This window comes from Protopterus annectens, chromosome 1.part0 (assembly GCF_019279795.1).
Source record: "Protopterus annectens isolate FY-2018-M chromosome 1.part0, PAN1.0, whole genome shotgun sequence".
NCBI lineage: Eukaryota > Metazoa > Chordata > Ceratodontiformes > Protopteridae > Protopterus > Protopterus annectens.
Window position 1 is genome coordinate 1,657,848,912 of NC_056725.1, and position 23,210 is coordinate 1,657,872,121.

Below are 23,210 nucleotides of genomic sequence, written 5' to 3' on the forward strand. Positions count from 1 at the left end.
ATGTGCGTCACGGGCAGGTGTTTGATCCTGGGTAGTAGGTTCTGCATGACCATCTAGGGCTGGACAGTCTCGTGCACCACTATTACACATTCCAACTTGTGTCCAGATATCTACAGGACTGGACTTTGTGTCTTCATATCCATTCTAATGTTTACACAGGTTACTTATCCCATGAGAGATATCCCAAAAATTGAACAAGACCAAAACAAGACAAATACCGAACATTCTTCTGGCGTTATGAAAATGTGCTGGGGGTTTTACATGCAAGGGATGCATAGTTTGCAATCCTGAAACTGCCTAGGGTGACACTACCTACTACATATGCGTAGTGGTCACTATGTGTAGATGTGGCTGCACCAAACTAGTAGGCCAAGTATGGCTGGATTTGGTAGACGTTCAGGTATGGGAGCGGGTTGTGTGCTATGGAGGGGATGCTGGGTAGTCCATTATGCATCCAGGTGTGTTGCATTTGATATGGTCAGTTCCATCAGGACCAATCTGTGGGTATGTGCCAATGACATGTCTATACATTTGTATCGCACATTTTAATATTCATATGTTTGTGGGATTGTGTTCTACAGTATGGCCTGTCTGGTTGTATTGCAGATGTGTATACATGTTTTTGTGCTTCTTTCTGCTTCACCCGGTGCTCCCTCATACACCTCTGGTTCACCTATTCTGCATACGACACAGTGTTGCCTTGGAGGATTATACTATTACCCATCCCCCCCACACACATATTCCTGACACTCCATCCATCACTGCTTTGGTTGATGGCCCATGACACGGTCAAGTTAACACATTGCATACCCTACATATGTCAGGTACCTGTATGGTTGTGTGGACTACCCTGCCATGTTTGTCTTTCTACATGCTATACCTCACGCACATAGGTACACGCCCATACTTAAGTTTCATGACATGGTTGGTATAGCCGGGTAATACCCGTTCAACTGTGACACATCCTGACAAGTTCGTCTTGGACCGCTGATGTGCGGATTTTGGCCAACTGTTCTAATCATTGGTAGGATGCCACCTTTTCCTATGTCCAGGATGGGATATATTCCGGACACATATCCGACTCTACTGGACAACACGTATCCACAGTCAATGGTACGGATAATACTGTTCCTTTCAGCCTACATGTTGCCTTATTGTTGTAGCTGTTTATATGCTCCTTCTGTTTCGTTTACATGCTTATTCTATTTCCTGTCACATTTGGTATGTGAAATACAGACATACCTATTGTATGTGACTATTACATGCGTTGTGGGATATAATTCGGTCATACGGTCGCTAGATATGTACATTTATCGTGTTTTTTGTTATGGACACATCTGCCCAGCTGTGTACCCTCCCTCACAATATGGGTCAGCTGGTGGCCCTGACCATTGGGCTGGACGTACCTATTGGCAGCACGCTAGCATATTATGCATTTAACTTGCACTTGGTATAACTATCTACACTGCGTTGGACTACGGGCACACAGTTCTCAATGTCATTTGTTCACAGGATAGGGACCCGTTATTCCCTACTGTGCATGCGTGTTTGCTTCTTCATTTTGTGTTCGCAAGAACTGTCTTGCAAGCTTTGCATACGTTTCAGTATCCACAGACACTGACAGATGTGATTACTATTGCTTGCAAATTGTTATATGCAAGCATTTTAGGTTGCACTTCGACAGCTGACATTTTCACGCCTCTGTGTGGCACTTCAACATGCCCTATGCACTCATGCTCCTTTCCTATGCACGTAGCTGTGGTGGCAGCACACCTTCATTAATATACATTTGGCACTATTGCACCATCTTCATGCCGCACAGTTGGTGGAGGCCTAACGCCAGCCTTGCGCCGAGCTTCATGAATCCTGGGGATTGTCAGTCACAATATCACCACCAATTAAACTGCAGAACTTTCCCATCTGACACTCCTTCCCTTGCAGTCCCATCCTTTCCTATATCATAGTACTAAAGGTATGTTGCAAGGTTACTCACTTTATGCAGAGTGTAGTGAGACAGTGACTGACACTTAAAGAACTGTATCCATGCTGCGCATTGTCAGAGCAGTGTAGGCTTGATGCATAACAAAAGTCCTATATAATGTCTTTATTTCCCAAGTAGTGCTATGAACTCTTTGCAGTTTGCAGGAGCAGCACTGAATGAAATTCACTGCTACTACACCTGCTCAGCCCATTGTGGAAGCCACACCTCAATAGCCATTTCATGTTTGAACACAGGCAGGGATTCAGAAAGACTACAGATGCTATCATGGTTAGCCTGCGAAGATGAGCTTATTTTATATATATATATATATATATATATATATATATATATATATATATATATATATATATATATATATATATATACTGCTTGTGAGTTATATATATACTGCTTGTGAGTCTGGGGTAATACCACATAGCACTGAGGTGGGACCACAGGGGAAGAGGACAAAAAGCAATGGGCATCACTTGTGAACATGAATGAACATCAAAGAGGCTCTGTGCAATCATATGTGTAAAGTAATGGCAGGAAGAAGAAGTGATTGCGATCCTTAATGGGCCATGATTCAGGTGTACCCATTTATTTTTTGAAAAAGTGAATGTGCGGGAATGAGAATAATGAAAAGTGAAGAAGATAAAGCAAAATCTCAAGGGATGAATAGGATGGAGGTGGGGAAGGTGGGGTAGACGTTTTTTGGGGAGTGATGCCCATTTTATATGTATGAAGATAAGGTAAGTTGGTGAAGGAAGGAAGGGAAGTAAGAGGAAGGCAAGAGGGTTAGGGTAGGTTGCAGGGGCACACAAACAAACAATTAAACATAGAAGGCACAAAAGACTGACACTGGAGGTGTTGATACAATAAGAGACGGATAGCACAATGAAGTGACACACATCAGACAAACAGATGGAAGTCAGTAGTGATGAGATGACTGGACTACAAACACCAGGTGGCACAATAGCTGTAGCCACACCTCTGCTTTTAATTGTCGTTAGCATTCAAACATTTTCCTGTGAAAGACATCAACTTATGTGCTCCAACCCCTCTTGTGCAAATGATAATTGCATAATGTCCACTATACTTTATTGCCAATGCCTGATGCACAGTGTGGACAGCCTATGCATAGTAAGCACAGCCTGGTCTTGATTTTACTTGCATCACATTACCAGTCCACAAAGTCCATGTGATGGAGTTCATGAAATTCTAAATGGGGTCAGATAACACAATGCCTCCAAGGTCAATGATGTGCATGGCTTGTAGTGGCAAAAAGAGCTTGTTGCATATATACATTTCCTAATTTGTGGTAACCCCTAATATTGTTTTTGCAATTACATTATCAAGAACATGGAGATTTAGCTGTGCTCATTTACACAAAATGTGCAGCTCTGAGGCACAGCATTTATACATTTATAATTCACTCTGTCATCTTGTTTTGCCTCATTTGCTTATTTCATGCCACTTATTTTGCTCATTACCATGTCATTATATGGCCATTAGCACATGCTTGGTATTTCACACTAGTAGTGAGTGTGTCTTTGAAATGCACTTACCCATGGCATGGTCACTCATTATGTAAATTCACTCACCAGTAGTTGCATTAGTGGATACTTGCATATACTGCAGTTGTTGTTGTTGTTTGTCTTTCGGCTTTTCCCAGTTAGGGGTCGCCACAGCGGAACTCCAGTCCGCTAATGATTGGCAGTTGGTTTTTATGGTGTTGAGTTGCCAGCCCGATGCCCAACCTTCAACAAAGGCATGCCCATTCAACGCATGTCTTTCGAACACCCACTCGACCACAGGGAGGGCATGCAGACTCCACACAGAAGGCACTCCCAACCCAAGCCAAGAATCAAATGGGAGAACCTCTTGCTGTGAGGCAACAACGCTACCGCTGCAGTTATTGCATATCAAATGTATATACAAGAAGTTATCTATTGTAACCAAAGGTATGCTGTATTCTTCAGTTCATCATGTATAAACATAATGGAATTAACCCTACAGCTGTTCCCTCATGCACTTCAGAAAGGGACATTTCTTTAGCATTGCAAGGTTATTCTATATGTAAACATTTATTAGCCAAGTATATGATGTGTATTCATGTAAATGATAAATTTTATTATAATTACAGTCATAAAATGTACGATTGCCACTATACATGTTCTATGGCTTGCTCAGTAACATTTGTATTACTCGCATGACTATATTGATAATGCCTAGCTACAGCTGTGTGTCAGTATTATTAAAGTAATGTATACTGTGAGAGTTATCAAAGGTAATAAATTACATCAATATGATTGATGTTAGAACACACATACAAGTTAAGGAGTTATAAGACTGGCATGGTCTTATGTGCATGTTGAAAACAATACTGACAGTTGTTATGGCAGTGTACACACTTGTGACAATGTGGAAATATTGAGAAAAATCATGGACACCTGTGCATTTATTCCAAAAATAGTATTAAGGGATGGAAATAAACATTTTTTTAATGAACATGCATGATGTGAATGATAGAAAGTTAGTGACTGTTTATGTATGTTGTCTATGTATGTAGTATAATACAGAAGGAAATGACACATACAATGATGTGTCACACTGACCAGGATATAAACAGAATGATGATCTGATAAACATATTACAATTTCTCAAACAATGGCAGATGTCACATGCATACATGCAAAATGACTCATGCTAATGTGACTTATGTGAAAATGCACATAAATCAAGATGCAAGTGTAGTCCATCCCATAACAAAAACTGTCCATTTCTGAGTGTCATGATGTATATCAATATACCCTTCAATATATTTCTGTTCATATTGCAAATATATAGGAATCCCACACAAGATATGGATACAATAAATGTCCATGCCAGCAAAATGCTATTAATACATCAGCTAATGGCCAAATGAAGCAAATGCCAGGCTACAATTATTTGTGACTATGATGTGCTTGTGTTACTGTCATCAATGAAATGACATATGTCCTTCCTGGTGTAATTGTCACACTAGACATGCTGACTAGAATGAGTGTATTAAAGATATGAAGGCAATATATTTTAATTGATACTTAACTCTGAAGTGACCCTTGCTAAAAACAATTGTAAGAATGCTCTGACACTACAGTAACTGACAATACACCCAGTTAAAGCATTAACATGTATTAGTAAGTAACCTGTGGTAAATTTACATTGCATGTAAGCCAAATGTACACTGACCTGTGTCAAATGTTGTTATCTTTCACCCATAGGTCACTAACTCCATTGTGCAGATGTTGGCAAAGCCATTACTGATGATAACTCAATGAAGTAATAACCAAAAACAAGAAATGAGAAGAAATATCTTATGACATTCAACAATAAAGTTCCCTTTGCTAAATGGCATGCATCTACGAGTCTATATCAGAAGATCAAAGTTTCAAAACTTCAAATCTGATATGGTCAATACCATATGATCGAAGTCTTGAAACTTCAAATCTTTTAATGGAGATCTCTGTACAGCACAGAAAGGGAAGATTTCCCTTTTCTGCACTGGAGTGCGATCTCAGAGTTGGTATATTTAAGTAGCAGGGGGTGTGAGGGGTGCAGCCCCCCATGTTGGGGGTGCAGGGGAGCTTGCTTAGAGCATTTAAATGGTTTGTTTTGTAGGTTGTTGTGTTTTATTACATTTTCAATGTTTCAAGACTTCAATTATATGGTGCCGACTATATCAGATTTGAAGTTTTGAAATTTTGATAATATAATATAGACCCGCATCTACTAAATCATTATACTAGGCATGCACACAAGGAATTACAACAAAGACTACCATAGCATTAATTGACTAGCAAAAACACACAAGAAAGTGTCATAAGACAGGCCCACTCATACTTTCGGATGATCTTGCAGCATGCCATATAGGAAGAGATGTTATATAAGCCCTCATATCCTATAAAGCTCTAGACTGAACAAAAAAATCACAGTAATGCATAAATATTTGTATGAGAACATGCAATATACAGCATTATTATTTGGAAAATAAATAATGCCTGTGAGCAATCACTGATATATTCAGTCATGCCAGACTTGAACACACACCAGGGCAGGTCTCAGAAAGCTGTATATCAACCACTGTCATTATAGAAAGAGGAATAATGGTTGTGTCATGAAGAACACCCTTGAATTAATTACAACAGTCTCCTGTTGCAATAGGTATTGATCCCCTAACTTGAAATATGATAACTTAAAACGGGGGCTTCTGTCTGTGCCATAACTACTTTCTTTGCCTAAACAACTTATGTCTGACACAGTTATCTGACAGATGCTACCAGATTCAAACCCCTGCCAATCATACTGCCAGCTCTACAGAGCTGTGTATTGACTGAGTTTTTCACAGGAGGTAGCAATGAAACTTGTTTCAAATAACAGAAATCAAGGTTGGAAGTAAAAAAGGACCTTTGATGTTAATTTACACAATAAAAAAATTGTCAAATGAAGAGTAGGTAGCTATGCTAATGTTCACAAAGTTGTGAGCAATCCAGTATCAGTGTTGCTTGACCAAGCAAGTTTTTTGTCCACATTGTTTTGTACACATACAGTCCCAGAGTCAAATCACACTTTCTGTGTAGATATGCTATACTAATCAATACTAACTGTATGTAACACAGGAACATTCACACCACAAAAATCCCTAAATGACTGTTTTACTACCATGAAATTCCCAAACGTATTGAAAGTTATTTGCCAAACATAAAAATGGATAGAAATAACTTGATGCAAAGGTATTTTTGTCACATCAGTTCACCTACATAATGTTGCCATTTGTTGGAATGGAATTGAACAGCTGCCATTGTAAGTACAGAGGCTAACAAAAAGCATACGAATCACACATGCCATAATGGAAGTCTTAACATAACTGGGAAAATCCATCTTTGAAGTTATTATATCATATTATTGCGTTGTATACCAGTTGTTGGAGGTTAAAGGGATGGGGAGGCCTCTCACAATGTAACTGTACACATTAAAGCTGTGGTGAATGTCATTCCTGCAAAGCAGTATACTAACACACAATAATTATAGTCACTAAGTATAGGTTTTGAACATCTACTTATGCAACCACAGAAGATATATGATATTGTGAAGGCTAAACGTGCCAGGGAGAAGACTTTCTACAGTTATGAGGTATTTGTGTATTTGATGGCATTACATCATATTTGTGCCTGTAGATTGGTTAAAAGAGTAGAGTGATCTGTCTTGTTGCCACACAACATTGCATGATGCTAGTTATACCCAAACATACATGATGCATAATGCAGTCATCACTGTGACGGTAGCACCTGAATCATGCACAATATGTAGATAATCATGAATTCAAACCCGTGGTTTACTGAGGCAACAATTTATTTATTTATTTTTATTTTACATTTGTTAACAGGGAAAGTCAGACTGGATACAGGTCCATTTTCAGCAGAGGCCCAGGGAGAAAATCTCCAAACATGCATAACAAGAATAAATACAGTGAAATTATTGCAGTGAATTATCATAAAATCAACATTTGTTTAACAATATATAAACACAAGTTCACGATTTTCTCAGCTACATCAACATATAGATCATTGTCTTATTTCATCACACCAGAGGAGAAGGCTTACTACTACTATTAGAAAAGGAAGCCTTCATCAAATGGCATCATCAGGGTTAATCAAAGCATTTTTTTGTGAAAAATGGATAGAAGTTATTGTAAGAGGGATTCCCAGCTATACATGTAGACAACAGTTTGGTAGATGAGAACATTGTTACCTACAAGTACATTCACAGTCATACTAACACAACTGAATCTAAAGATTAATGGCTGGATCTGAGCTACCTACCTTAGATCAGAAGGTATAGAACATTGCCTGAATCACAAGCACAACATGACATGTCAGTTTATCTTTGTGACACAGCACATTTGAATTCATGACATCACCATTTTTAATAGATAGATGTTTCTTCTAAAAAGGAACTAAAGTGGTGGAAGAGCCCAATAACACTGTACAGCTGCACAGCCTATATGTATTTGAATCCCTTTCTGCACAGCATGAGATAGAAACACACACTCACAATAGTAAAGCAGTGCTGGAGTCAAACCACCTACCTACCTCATTGTACAGTCTAGACAAGACAGTATCAGCAGCCAGTGCACAGGATAAGTTTTATTATAGCTGTGAAATAGTGCAATTTTGAAAGCATGATGAATTTATTTTGTTTTCAAACTGGGTTTCCCTGGAGATGCCAGAAATGTATAGGGTAGTCCTCTGTCAGTAAAAATCTCTCTCTTAAGTGGAAATGTACATAACAGGTGTTGTGACTGAGCCAATTGTACATGATGGTAAACAAAGTCACACTATTTAAGCAATGCTGGATTTGAACCACCAACCTATCTAGTTACACAATTGAAAAATAACAATAGCACCTGCAAGTACCACAGCAGAAGGCTGGCTTTGATTGTGAGATAGTGCACTTTTGAAAGGATGACTTCATTAGTATGTTGCAGAAAAGATGCCTGTGCTAAAAAGTGGGTTAAGGTGAAGACAGTCCTCTCCAAGTTTAAATGTTTCTCTTAAGTAAAGACAGCGCATATGTTGATGAAACAATATATATACCTGAAACTAGAGCCACACACACACACACAAACACACACACACACACACACACACACACACACACACACACACACACACACACACACACACACACAAATTCACATTTGCTGGACTTGAATGACCTACCTATCTAAATTACACAATATAGAAAGCACAGTTGCAACCATGTGTATCACAGGAAATATCTGACTTCTATAGTGAGAAAGTGCCCTTTTAAAAGGATAACCTCACCAGTGTGTTGAGGAGAAGACTTTTGTGTTAAAAGTAAGATAGAATGATGGAGTCATCCTCTTACAGTTTAAATGCGTCTCCTGCGTGGAAGTGTACATATCGGATGTGTGGGTTAGGGTCATCCTATCCAGCACTACAGATGTGCACACAATTACACATTCATGAAACTCAGTCAGTGCTGTATTCCAGCACTTACCTATCTATTCATGCAATCTAGAGAACACAGTATTGGCCACATCTGCCACAGAAGAATTCTGACTTCAACTGTTAGAAAATGAACATTTGTAAGGATTACCACAGTATTGTTTTGCAAAGAAGCTATTTTGCATCATAGTTTTGGGTGAAAAGATGTGTCTTGATACAAAGAAGTAACAGTAATGTGTTGATTAGGTTCATAGGGTCATAGGTTTATACTAGGCTATTTGCCCTGGGGAATTTACAAGCCTAGACAGAGTGTGTTTGGCTTTCGCCACCCTTTTAGATCGGTTTACTGTGCCTCTGTAGAGTAGGTCACAGAAGATAGCCCTTTTATGGTTAGTTTACTGTGCCCTTGTCTAGCAGGGACACAGAAGAGATCCCAGGGGTGAACTTACGATCTCCCATCCACTCATCAAGATTTCTCTTGAAGAGGGTCAGCGAGGGACTCAGCCTAACATGGACTGGGATTTTGTTCCAGAGTAAGGGCAGCCTCTGGGATATGAATCTGTCCCTCCAGCATGTCCTATTTATTTCTGTGCTGAGGTTTAAGTCCCTGGAGCATGTAGCTCTAAGGGATTTGGATTTCCTGAGGTAGAGCATGTCCATTAATTCTGGGTTGGACATGGCTTTATATGTCAGGCATAGATCACCTCTGAGTAGGTGGTAAGCAACTGAGTAGAGCTGGAGTTTCTTTAGCCAAACTGCATAGGGCATCTGTTTGAGTCCCTTGATACTCTTGGTGAGGTACTTTTGGGGTCTCTCCAGTTGCTGCAGGTGTCGGATAAGGTACATCCCAAATGGGGCATTGTATTCAATTATGGGCCTGATGAGTGATGAGTAGAGGGGCACAATGACCTCTCTTGTTCTAGATGTGAACCCTTAAGTGATAAGGTGGGCAATATAGAAGGCCTTTCTAACCCCTCTGGCAACATGATTGTCAAAAGAGATGTTTCTATCTACTTGGGTCCCAAAATCCCTAATTACTTCTTCCATACTTAATGGATTACCACCTATGGTAATTTGTGGGCACTTTGTTTTTCCCGAAGGGGATGACTATGCACTTTTTGACATTTAGCTTAAAGCCATGGCTCTGGCACCAGTTATCTGTCACTGTGAGACCCTTTTGGAGGATGCTTGCATCAGCCGGAGAGTTGATTATGATGCCCAGCTTGCAGTCATCTGCGAACTTGGTCAGCCATAGTCCTCCCGTATTAGCCTGTACCTCAGAGAAGTATATACTGAACAAGAGAGGTCCCAGGACTGAGCCTTGTGGGACGCCACTTGTAACTGGTTTGGAGTCTGACATGGCACCTGCAATACTGACCATGTGGGTTCTATCCCTGAGCCAGTTTGCAACCCATCTTGTGACATAGGGGTTGATATTTAAGCTGGTGAGCTTATTTATGATGCCCGAGTGGGGTATTGTGTCAAAGGCTTTTGCGAGGTCCAGGTAGGCTGTGTGGACTACCTTCCCTTCATCTATGGCCTTGGTAACTGTTTCAAAGAAGTCAACTAGGTTCAAGAGGCAAGATCTGCCCTTAACAAAGCCGAATTTGGTGGGATCCAGTGTCTGGAGGTTACCAATGTCCTTGTTTATGAGTTCCATGATGATACGCTCCATAGCTTTGCAGACCAGACTAGTCAGGCTTATAGGGCGATAGTTTCCTGGGTCCGTTGTGGCACCACCTTTGTGGAGCGGGACCACTGTTGCTGTACGCCATTCCTTGGGTACATATCCTGTAGTAAGGCTGAGACTGAACAGTGACTTTATGTGAGGTTTAGTTCTTCTTGGAGCTCGTGTAAGACGCAGCCTGGGACACCATCTGGTCCCATTGATGCTGTGTTTTTTGCTTTGGAGAGGGCAGCTCTCACCTGTACATTTGTGATGTCAGGGAGGCTACATTCTGTTTGGATAGACATTTGGTCTTTTGGAGGGAAGGGGGGGAGTTTGCACTGAACCTGTCTGCCAGGATGTTGGCAATGTCTGTGGGATCAGTGTATTTTTTGTCATTTTGTACTAACTCAGAACATATCTGGGAGTTGCCCCCCAGATTCCTGACATAACTAAATAAGGCCTTGTGATTATCTTTAGTGTCTTGTGCAATTTTTATTTCTAAGCTGGCCTTAGATAATTTTATTAGGGATCGTAGTTTCTTGCTAGTACTGATCAGAGATGCCTTCCCTTTTTGGGATTTTGCTCCATCATGTAGCAGCTTCCTCCTTCTGTTGTATAGCTTATTTATGACCGGGGTCCACCAAACTGGTCTCCTGCTTTTGGAGGAGTGAGTCTTGGTTTTATTTGGGATAGCACGATCCATGCATTCCTGTAGGTGTCCATAGAATGCATTTGTAAAGGATTCTGCTGTTTGGGCAGTATTTTCCACTGGCCCGGTGGCTTTGAAGGATTCCACCTCGGTTTTGAGAAGTGTGGAATTTGCTTTTGAGAAATTTTTCACCGTGATTTCCTTGGCTGGGGGTGGGGATGGGATATGGATGTCCAGTGAGATTAATTTATGGTCTGATCTTACTATTGAGGGACATACCTCTGGTGTGGAACATAGAGTCCCCATGTTGGTGATGATCAGGTCCAATATAGTATCCCCTCTTGTGGGAGTGGTGACCAGTTGTTCCATAGCATTTGAGTTTATAAATTCTAGGAACTGTTGGGCAAGGGTGTTGGGGCTTGAGTAGTTTTCCCAGTCGATGTTTGGGTAGTTGAAGTCACCCAATATTATTGTGTTTGGAGAGACCTTCATATTCTCCAGTGTTCTCAGGAAGGCTGAGTAGGGTTCCTGAGTTTGGGAGGGTGGTCTGTAGCAGGCTACAAACTGAAAGGCAGTTTTGCCCACTGTTAACTGTGCATGGATGGTCTCCGATGCTTTGTGTAGTGCCACTAACCTGGAGGTATGGATATCTTTGATGAATATGGATACTCCCCCTCCTTTTGTGGTTTGGTCCGAGTTTTGGGGCCAAAAAGTATGGTATGAGGTATAACCTGGTAGTGCTGGGATGCTCTCTGGGGCCTTGAACCAGGTCTCTGTCACTGCACAGATATCAATATTCTCCATACTGAGGAGATCCTCGAGTGCATAGCATCTTGAGGTTTAGACTTCTGGCATTGAGCAGCATTACCCTTAGTTTTTTTTTTCTTGTGTTGTCTATGGAGGTGGGTTTGTCTTTTCAGCCTTGCCTAAAAAAGGCACTATGGGGGTGGCAAGAGCCTTAGCCAGTATTCGAAAGCCCAGGGGTGACAGGTGCAAGCCGTCCCTAGCGAAGCAACGTGGCTTGTCAAGCATGTCATTCCAGGCTGACAGACACTGAATCCCCTTTGAATGACACCAATACTTTAGCCAATTTATCTCAAGTAATTACATAATGTTGAGATAAGTCATCTATCATGTCATTCATTTATATTGTGTTAGTGAGGGTGATTCGTACCAGTATTATAGTATTGTGCATTAGATCACAATCATACCTGTGAAACAGCAGACTGACAACCAAGCATTCCTGACTGTTGATTTCAGGATGATTTTATGCAAACATCAGTCATTTGTGGTGTCATTTTCAATTGCTTTTGCCCATGTTTAGACACTATATAATTTAAACATAAACAAAACAGTCAAAAATACGATAGTGTACTGGTCAATAACATTCATGAATTTTGTGTGAAAGGGTTGCGCACCATTGTACATAGGTTCATAGATTAGTACTAGGCTAACTACCCTTGCAAGCCATTTTAAGCCTAGCCAATTATCCCTTGTGAGACTCAAACCCTGCACCTTGTGTCTGTAAGGCAAACACCTTAACCATTAGGCCACCCTCCCAACCCCAAATGGAGAGTTTCCAGTTTGGGGTATATCATACAACCCATCTTGTTCATAGGAGGTTCATAGATTAGAACTAGGCTAACTTCCCTTGTGAGTCATTTTAAGCCTAGTCATTTATCCCTTGTGAGACTCAAACCCTGCACCTTGTGTTTATAAGACAAACACCTTAACCATTAGGCCACCCTCCCAACCTAGTGTAAATAAATCCTGATAAATAAACATGATTTCCCAGTGTAAGTATTGGACTGCAGACATAGCTTTACAGAATGATGTGTTCAGATAACAGCACACTGAACACCACATATTTTTAGTATAACAGTTCTTTAACATATACAGAAGTTATACATGTTTGTTCTGGTGAGAGAAGAAGCAAAGGAGCATTGTATTCCAGCAGAGTGAAGCTGTGGTGAGACAAGCATTAGAGAAGTAGTAGTAGCCAGGCAGCAGGTATTCATGCAACTCCCCTCCGTTTATCATTCTTGACAAGCTAATTTTTTGTTTTCAGTAAGTACTGCTTGATTTGTTAATAACTTCAGAATATCTGCCTAAATATAAAAGGCAACTGTGAAAGACACCAACACAGTAGGAAAAACAGTTTATTCAGTGATTTCATCCACCAAATGGCTGGACTTCCTCACAATTCTGAGCAAGTCCAGCCATTTGGTGGATGAAAGCGCTAAATAAACTGCTTTTCCTACTGTGTTGGTGTCTTTCACAGTTGCCTTTTATATTTCTGGTTTGACTTTTCATTTTGATTTGGTTAATATCTGCCTAAATACTTTATCCTTAAATTTTCAGGGTCTGCTTATTAGTTTCCACTCAAATGTTTGGCAGTGCTCTGTAGAGACAGACTTCTTGAGTGACATTTTTCCTGTAAAAGCATGATTGAAGTTTCACCAGTACCTAGTTGCACACAGGACATCTAGACTGCATTGATAAGCGTTGTCCCCAGAGTTGAAAACCGGATAGTCCTAACATAGCTTTATATTCTCACTCCAGCTGTCTAACCAATAAAAAAGATCTGTTGCTATATATATGAACTTTCCTACTATCTCCATTACCAGCTTGGTGGATATGGGAATACTGAGACAATGCAGAAATTGCCTCATGTTTCCTGACAACGAGTTTATTCTCAAACAAATTGATATGGTATGTAAGAGAGGTATTTACACAATGTCACTGGAAGCAAAGCTTTCACATAAAAGTACTCATAATGTCAATAAGGTTGTCAGTAGTACACATGCTGCACCCATCACACAAAATTCAAAGCACACAGAGACACACTATGCTGAGGCACTTAAATATAACCTTTCTAAACCCCAAAGATGTCTTGGATGAAGTGCACATAACAAATACCATCAGCAGCCTGAATGCACTCTTAAAACAACACCCACAGCAACACATACAGTTACATCTCAGGGAGCCTCTACTCTTAAGCCCATAAGGCAAGCTATTACACAATCCAACATTCTGTTCGTTGGAGACTCCATCATGAAGCACACTGATGTCTCTCTCACCAGACTGAGAAAGTGATAATCAGTTGCTTATCTAGGGCTAGGATGCACAACACTATGCAAGCACTCAGGTCATTGGACAACAAGTACCAGTATGACTCAGTCATAGTCCATGTGGGTATAAATGACATGAGATGTACCGCCCTAGACTATATGAAGAGAGGCAACATGGGGCTCTCAGAATATGTGTCCCCAGGGTGGTATCAGCGTAGCATTGAACAGCATTTTACCTTCTCCAAGGATGATGCCACAATACAAACAAAAGATGACTGACTTTAATAATTGGGTCAATTTCTGGTATCATTCTAAGGAGGTGCAATATTTGTCAGTGTGGAAGGAGATGGTCAACAGACCATGCTGCTTTGCTAGGGATGGTCTGCACCTCTCTTCTCTAGGATTTTGAATATTAGTTAAAACATTCTCTTCCACCATAGTGCCTTTTTCAGGAAATGCCAGACTGAAAGTACTTCTGACATAGTAAATCAAAACCAAGAAAATCTAAAAGTATTACTGCTCAGTGCTAGGAGTCTAAACAAAAAAAAATCCACTCCCTAGAAGCTCTCTTCACCCTAGATAATCCTGATGTCTGTGGAGTCACTAAGACATTGTTCAAAGCTGTGGAGAGCACACTGACAGTGCAAGGTTATAATGCCTCCCACACATTTAGACCAGCTACTACACAGACAGGGACTAAAGGCAGAGGTATCTTGATTTACATCAAAAATAAAGATACCTCAAGGCTGGTCAAACAGGACAATGCAGTTGAGCTACTCCATATTCACATAACTCTAGGAAAAATGCAATACCACTTCCTTGCAAGCTGTAGGCCCCCCTATGACCCAGGAAACCCATACCATATATTTAAACTTAAACTTTAAACACTCATCATCCAACCCAATACCATATTCATGAGTGACTTTAATTACCCCACTATAAACTGGAAATCCAGTATGACACCAAACATACAGGCACAGAGAATCCTGGATTTTGTAAACACAAACTCCCTGGACCAGATTGTCAATACACCAACTGGGGGTGCAACCATACTGGATCTCGTCCTCATTAATATGGAAGAATGCTGCACATCTCAAGTGTAATGTCTTCCCTGGTAAGGTCAGACCACTAATTGGTCACTTTTAAAGTAAAATCAAAACCTGGATCCCCAACTAACTCTGGAATACTCAGGAACAAATCTAAGGCTAACTTCCTGATATTAAGTGATAACCTGGCAAAATTCACTGCTGCCTATGCAGAACTGTTCAAAGAAACCCCACACAAGCATGATAATAACTGCATAGAAGCAGCTGTACCCACCAGAAAAAAGTACATAACTAACTATAAAAACAAGCCACCCTGGTGGAATCATAAAATCAATAGGCTGTATAACAGAAGGAACAAAATCATAGAAAAATTAGGAGATGCATTACCCAGCAGGATAAAAGCAATTTCATCAAAGTAAACAGACAATTCAGAGGATAAATAAAGTCTACCAAAGCCAAATTTGAGGTAAATTTAGCATTGCAGGCCAAGGACAATCACATGGCATTCTTCAACTATCTCCACAACCTCAAATGCAATACACAATTGTGTGCAGAGCTCATTGTAAGTGGAACCACCTGTACTGAGCCAGAAGATACAGCAAGCCTAGTGGCCAACAAATTCAACTCTGACTTTACTCCCTCTCTCCTCCTCAACCTTCCTTCAGAAAGTACCATCAAATATAGCTCTACCGCTATCACTAGGGAACAGGTCCTTAGTGCTCTCTCTAAAGCCAAGAACACTGCATCAATGGGCCTAGACAATATCCCAAAATGTCTTCTAAGTAGCATGGAACATGACCTATCAGGCCCTCTGGAATTGATATTCATCTGTACCCTCCAAACAGGCTGTGTGCCTCAAGAATAGAGGACAGCAGCAGCTATATCTCGGCATAAAGGTGGGCCATCTACAGACCCTGGAAACTACAGACACATAAGTCTCATTAGTCTTATATGCAAGGTCATGGAAAGAATTATCATGGAAATGATCAGTAATGATGTAGTAAACCTTCAGACACTGGACCCAACCCAGTTTGCTATCATCAAAGGCAGGTCATTCCTACTCAACCTGTTAGACTTCTTTGAGAGGGTCACCAAAGCAATGGATGAGGGCAAGATGATTCACACTTCCTACCTTCACCTGGCCAAGGTATTTGGCACAACACCCCACTTGGGCATTGTTGACAAACTCAAGAGGTTAGATACAAACCCTTATGTTAGCTGGTGGATAGCCAACTGGCTCACAGACAGGACCCATTAAATTAGAAATGGGGAGTCCACCTCTACAAAGAAGCCAGTCACAAGTGGAGTTCCTCAGGGATTGGTCATTGGACTGCTCCTTTTTAGTATTTACTTCTCTGAAGTCAAGGCCAATGTCAATGGTCTCTGGCTGACTAAATTTGCAAATGATTGCAAATTAAGAGCTGACATTGCATCCCACACTGAAATAAATGTTCTCCAGGAAGGTATGACACAGACAAACAACTGGTGTCAGAGCCATGGACTAAAACAAAATCCCAAGAAATGCATAACAGTATCCTTTGGGAAGTCATCCACCCCTGGTAACTATAATATTGACAACACACCTCTTAGAGTTAACCCAGTAGTCAGGGACCTAGGAACATACATAGACAGTAATCTAGCCTTTGACCATCACGTGTCTACATTAGTGACAAAATCATTTTATACGGCACAACTTGTAAACAAAGGTATGGCATCTAGGTCAAAGGAAGTCATTGTTCCACTGTATTTGGCATTCATCAGACCTGTCACTCAGTACAATGTTCCCTTTATTGTGTACCTAAACAGACATATCCTGCAATTAGAATGTCCACAAAGATTCCTTTCTAAAAGAATACAGGGACTAAGTAAGATATGCAGACTACCTCAAGACCCTATCCCTGAATTCTGTCTCTTACAGGTTGTTGAGAAGAGATCTATGCCTGGCATGCTGGGCATTGTCAGACTCCACTCTGATGGACCTCCTGCATATCCATAAAGCAAAAAGTACCAGAATTGCCCATTCTAAAGACTTAAACCTAGCCTACCACAGAACTGCCTTTTAACTTGGAAACTACATTGCAAACATCCAAGAGCCTGAATAGGTTTCTGCAATGTGTATGTGAGGAGAATAATCCATTGATGATGTTCGAGGTGTCTGAGGTCGAGACTGAGGCTGGGACATCACCAGAAGTGTTAAATGACCTTACGGAGCATTTTGAACAACTTGAAGCTGATTTTTTAAAACTAAAACATTTACAGACCCAAAGACAACACTTTGAAGTCTGTATTCAAAGTAGGATTGTTTCAAGAGGCCTACGTGTACTTAAGATGCCGACAACAGGTTCTACTTATCCAGAGCTGTTGTACAAGTGGCAACAACTCAATCTGGAGGTCAGTATTAAGCACATGACTTTACTTAATGAGTTTTTCTTTCCTGAAGAACTGTTATTGAGGGAGAAGATGAAGAATTCACAAAACTTTATTTCTACTAATTTTCCTGCAGTTACTGTTGGTAGATTAACAGAGTGACTGTTAGACAATGTTTTCCTGTATGAGAAGAAGCTTCTTGAGCAGAAATGCTCTAAAATACGAAGGGACACAGTGGACTTTAAAAACGGCCAAGTCTTTTCTTGGCTGAGGACAGAATTTAATAGAAATGACAGTGTTAATTTTAATAGAAATAACAATGTTAATACTGCCAGTTACACCAATGTTAATGGCTCTTTTATTTTTCTACAGAGAATAATGGAGTTGTAAGTGTTGTGAACTCTAGTTTAAATTACTCATGATGTGGATGCTAACCAATGCACACAGATAGTGGGTAGTGTGAATATAGGTAATGATTTACAAGAACACACTGACTGTACTAATGATATACTTGGAAATACACAACCAACCACTTCAGTACAGACTATACCCACCCTTCAACCCAATGCCACCTCACAACCACTTCCAGTTCCTTTGGTTAGAAGGAAAGAACCCTTTTTGGTAGGTGTACATGGGTTTACCCCTTTCCCCATAGACGAACAACACAGAGGAGGGAGGAAGAGATCCATGAGTCGGGGCAGGCAGAGAAGGAAAGCCTCAGGAGGAGAATTTATGGGACAAACACTGAAGAAGATGAGGGACAAAGTCCCGAGACATTAGTTTGGAATCTTTCAGACAGGGTGTTATCTGAGGACAAAATAGAGATTCTTAATAGTGGTCTATCCTTTATACCTTCAATTAGGAGTCAAATCACAGACACTATCGTAGATGTGAGGTTATTTAGTCGGAATGTCCAGCTTAAACTGGACTATGGTATTTCCTCTAAGGACACTCTCCATAATAAGATCTTTAAAAAACCTAGTATTTATGTACCAGTATTACATCCCCTACTAGATGCATTTACTAAACTGGTGGAGGATGATTTACACACCCTAGATCAGAAAAACAGGAAGAAGAAGTGGTATGGGAATTTAACCCCTAGATTGAGAACAGTTTTGAATAATCTAAGGGATGATAAGAACCTTATTATCAGACCAGCTGATAAGGGAGGACCCATAGTGGTGTTTAATAGTGTTGATTATTTACAAAAAATGACTCTCATGTTAAGTGACTGTGATTTTTATGGAACAATCAGTTTGAATGAAGTCTGGAGTAAGGTGCGTAACATATCATATATGTTGCAAGATTTACTACTCAATGAGGTTATAGATGAAGATCTGTTTAATTTCTTACATGTGACAGATCCCTTGATTCCAGTTATTCAAGGCCTCCCCAAAGTACATAAAAATCCCCAAGACCCACCAATGAGACCAATAGTGGCAGGGAGAGGTTCGGCAACAGAGCCCTTATCCATCTACCTTGAGAAACACCTAAGACCCTTGGTGAATGAATCCACAGATATTCTCAAAGACACGAAACATTTTTTACTGGACTTATACTCGAAGGTTGTAGATTTACCATTAGACATGTATTATAAAATGGCTACCCTGGATGTACAGTCCCTTTTTACTATGATACCTAACTCTGAAGGTGTTGAAGCGTGTTATGAGATGTTTACAGAGTTGCAAAGCCTATAGTCCAGCTATGAAAGATTTATTTGGTGCCTTGTTGGAAATTGTCCTGGAAAATAATACCTTTCTTTTTAATGAGGAAGCTTATATTCAGAAGGATGGCATAGCTATGGACACTTCATGTGCCAATAGCTACGCCAACCTTGTCATGCTGGACTGGGAACGTAATAAGCTGTTTGTCCCGGATAGTTTCAAGAAACATATTGTTTTCTATGCATGTTTTGTTGATGATCTTTTCCTCCTGTGGACTGGTACAGATAAAGCCCTGGATGACTTCCATAAAGAGATTAATAGTCTAACTATTTTTTTGAACTTTTCTATTGAAAGTTCGATTAGTTGTATTACTTTTTTGGATGTTTTTGTTGACAGACTACCAAATAGGATGCTCAATACTGGAGTTTTTAGAAAAAGTGCTATAGGAACTCCCTATTACATCGGGAAAGTATGCACCCCAATTACATTTATAAGAACTTGATAAGGGGACAGGTGATAAGAGCATCCAGGATGAATCCAAATGATAACTTCTTACAAGAGTTGTCAAACTTAAACAACAGGCTTTTACAGAGAGCATATAGGCCAGATGAGATCACCTCCCACTTTGAAGGTGTTTTGGAGGTGAGGAATGGTCTTGCTAAACCATATTTCTCGCAAGCATATTCAGTGGAGAATGTCCCTGATATATGCCCTGAAGTCAGGAATCCACCAGTTAGATTTTCTGTTAGTTATACGCAAGATATAAACAGTATAAGAGAGGTTTTGAACAAGAATTGGAATCTACTTTTACTTGATTCACAACTCAAAGACCTTGTTGGTGAGGAGCCTTATTTTAGATATAGGAACAAGTCTAACCTACATAGATTACTTTGTTACCCTCACCTATCTACACAGCCTAATGAGTGTTTGAACAATATTGTGGGTACTGTTCCTGTAATTGTTGTAATTTTTGCAAATTTGTAGATACCAGTTCCCAGTTAATTCACCCAGTTACCTCCTATTGTTTCAGGTTTCAACTCAGTGCTAATTGTAACACATCACATGTCATTTAGCCAAGTGCACTGCCTGTCATGCATTCTACGTAGGCAAGACAGACAGACGCCTACGAGAGAGGGTAAAGGAACACCTTTATTATATCCGTACACTGTCTCCACGCAGTGCACTTTCTAAACACATTATAGACAGTGATAATACACATTCATTTGTATTCTTAGTTATACAGATTAATGAACCCAGTGTTAGGGAAGGGGATATATGCAATTACACTGAAACACTGGAATTAAAATGGATTATCAGACTTAGAGCAGACCGGAGACCAGGTTTGAAAGGCAAAATTCCGTTGAAACCTGTTCTTAAGAATAGGAGATTTACTGTGAGATAAACATATACATTTTAGAATGTTGACAAAAAGTTTTATATTTGTCTTTATACACAGATGTGCATTTTATTTATATATATATATATATATATATATATATATATATATATATATATATATTTATATATATATTGTTTGCATATATAGTTTTTTTTTATATACATATTTTTATATATATGTATTGTTTTTGCATACTGAAAAGTTTTAATTAAGTATATGAAGTGATATCAGCCCTATTTCCTTATAAAATGTGACTTGATTTTATTCAGTGTTTGTTTCTTATGGTTTGAAAAAGCCCTTACAGGGTGAAAGCGCTTACCGATAAAATGGCTTGGATTTTACTTGTTTTTGGCGCGGATTCAGTCATTGTTTGAACTAACATTTATTTCTGCTGCTTGAATAAGCCTCAGTGACTGCTGGATTTATGCTGATTTTTGTTGCCAGCCTTGATTTGCTCCTGTGCTTCTCTTTTGGATTATCATAGAAATAGGACCTGCTGGAGAGTCAGGTCTGTATCCCAGAGACTACCCCATCTCTGGAACAGGGTCCCCATCCATGTGAAGCAGAGTTCCTCCCTAACACAATTCAAGTGTAACTTGAACAATTGGATGGGGAACAGGAAATTCATCCCTGGTTTGGCACCTGTGTCTCTAATGGACACAGGCAACTTGTAAATGGTTCATCTCCTAGCCCCCTGTGTGTACAAGTTTCATCTCCCATGCCCCTGCTTACACTTTTCAAGGGTACAAGAACTTGTCAGACATTTGGAATGCATGGCTAGGCTTAAAAAGGCCCTTGTGGTTGTTAGCCTAGTAAACACCTATGAACTTGTACAATCCACTCACATTATTTTTTTATCTGTCCCAGAAGTTCAATGCTGACAAGCTCATTTTCATGAGTGATGACAAAGTAGTAATGCATGTATAAATTAGAGTTTGAGGTGTTGAACTCAGAACAGGAGTTAGCAATTCTGTATGGTGCTCAATGCCAACCTTCGCACAGATAAGGAGTTTAGGCATACAAATAGGTCTGATTCTGATCAAACATAGAACAGAGATGTCTTATTTTAATTTTCAGTATGTCATGATTAGTACATTTTTCATGGCACCTGTAGTATATTAATCATTATATCGATGCTACAGGTGTATAGCTACACAGACATCATATCTGGTGACTGTCCATGTAGTTGTATGTTTCAATTGTTGTTATGCAGTTCTATATGTTTATATGATATGACTGAGTAATAAAGTTAATACATTCAAATTAGACATGTAAGAGTCATAATTAATATATTTCAGAACATGGATAGAAATTAAAACACATTGATACTATCACCTTATGTGTGTATAGCAACAATCTTGTCCATATAAGCCTAACAATAGTCTTGCAGTAATTTCTTGGCAGATATGAGCATGTTGCGAATGATTATGAAACACATTATGGACAGAAAATGTGAATAATGGTAGAAATCCTGAGCATGGAAACATCAGGACACAAGGAAGTTTCTGGGCAACATGCTTTATAGCACTATTTATGATTGAAACATCCCATATGGTGTACGTTTAACTCTACAAAAGATCATAATAACTGCCTCCTCATAGTATTATCAACCTGTCTTAACAGAGCACAGTGAGGCCAGGCACAGTACTGTGAAGGCCATCAGACTAAAGTGGCTGAAGTCAAAAACTGACAAGATGCTGGCATAAGTTGTGTGCTGCCATGTCTCATAAGTTACAGGTGCTGTTTGGCATTAGAGATAGCATAGATACTGAGGAGAAAGACTGATGAGACAGAAGGAGTAGGCAGAGAGAGTGATTTGGGGACAGGGATTCAGAAATACTAAGAGATGTGTTTATGGGATATTTCTACACATCTTTGTGGTGTGTTACTCCTAGGGTTGTCATCATGATTATTCCGTCAGGGTCTGTACATACAAAAGCAAAATATAATGGGTAACAAAAGCCAAAGGTAAAGGAAAATTCTTAAATACTGCCTTTATAAACTTATATAAAGTCAGAAAATCAAATGCATTCCATTACTTAATGGCTTCAGTCCTCAATGATTTGCCCAAGATTCATATATGTTGTGATGAACACAACACAAACTAAGATGTGGAAAGCTGGACATCCTTTGAAAACCTGTACACTTTAGAGGTACTGCTCTGCGCAATAAAGTGTTCCAATCTGGATCAAGAAGTAGGAGAGTGGAACCATGATTAGGACATCTGGAGGATGGTGGTGTGTTCATAACATATGTAGCACACAGTTGCACACATTTGATTAATATGGAAAAACATTACATAACTGTATGACACACTTATGGATTCAAACTGTTGACATTCTCATAAAAAT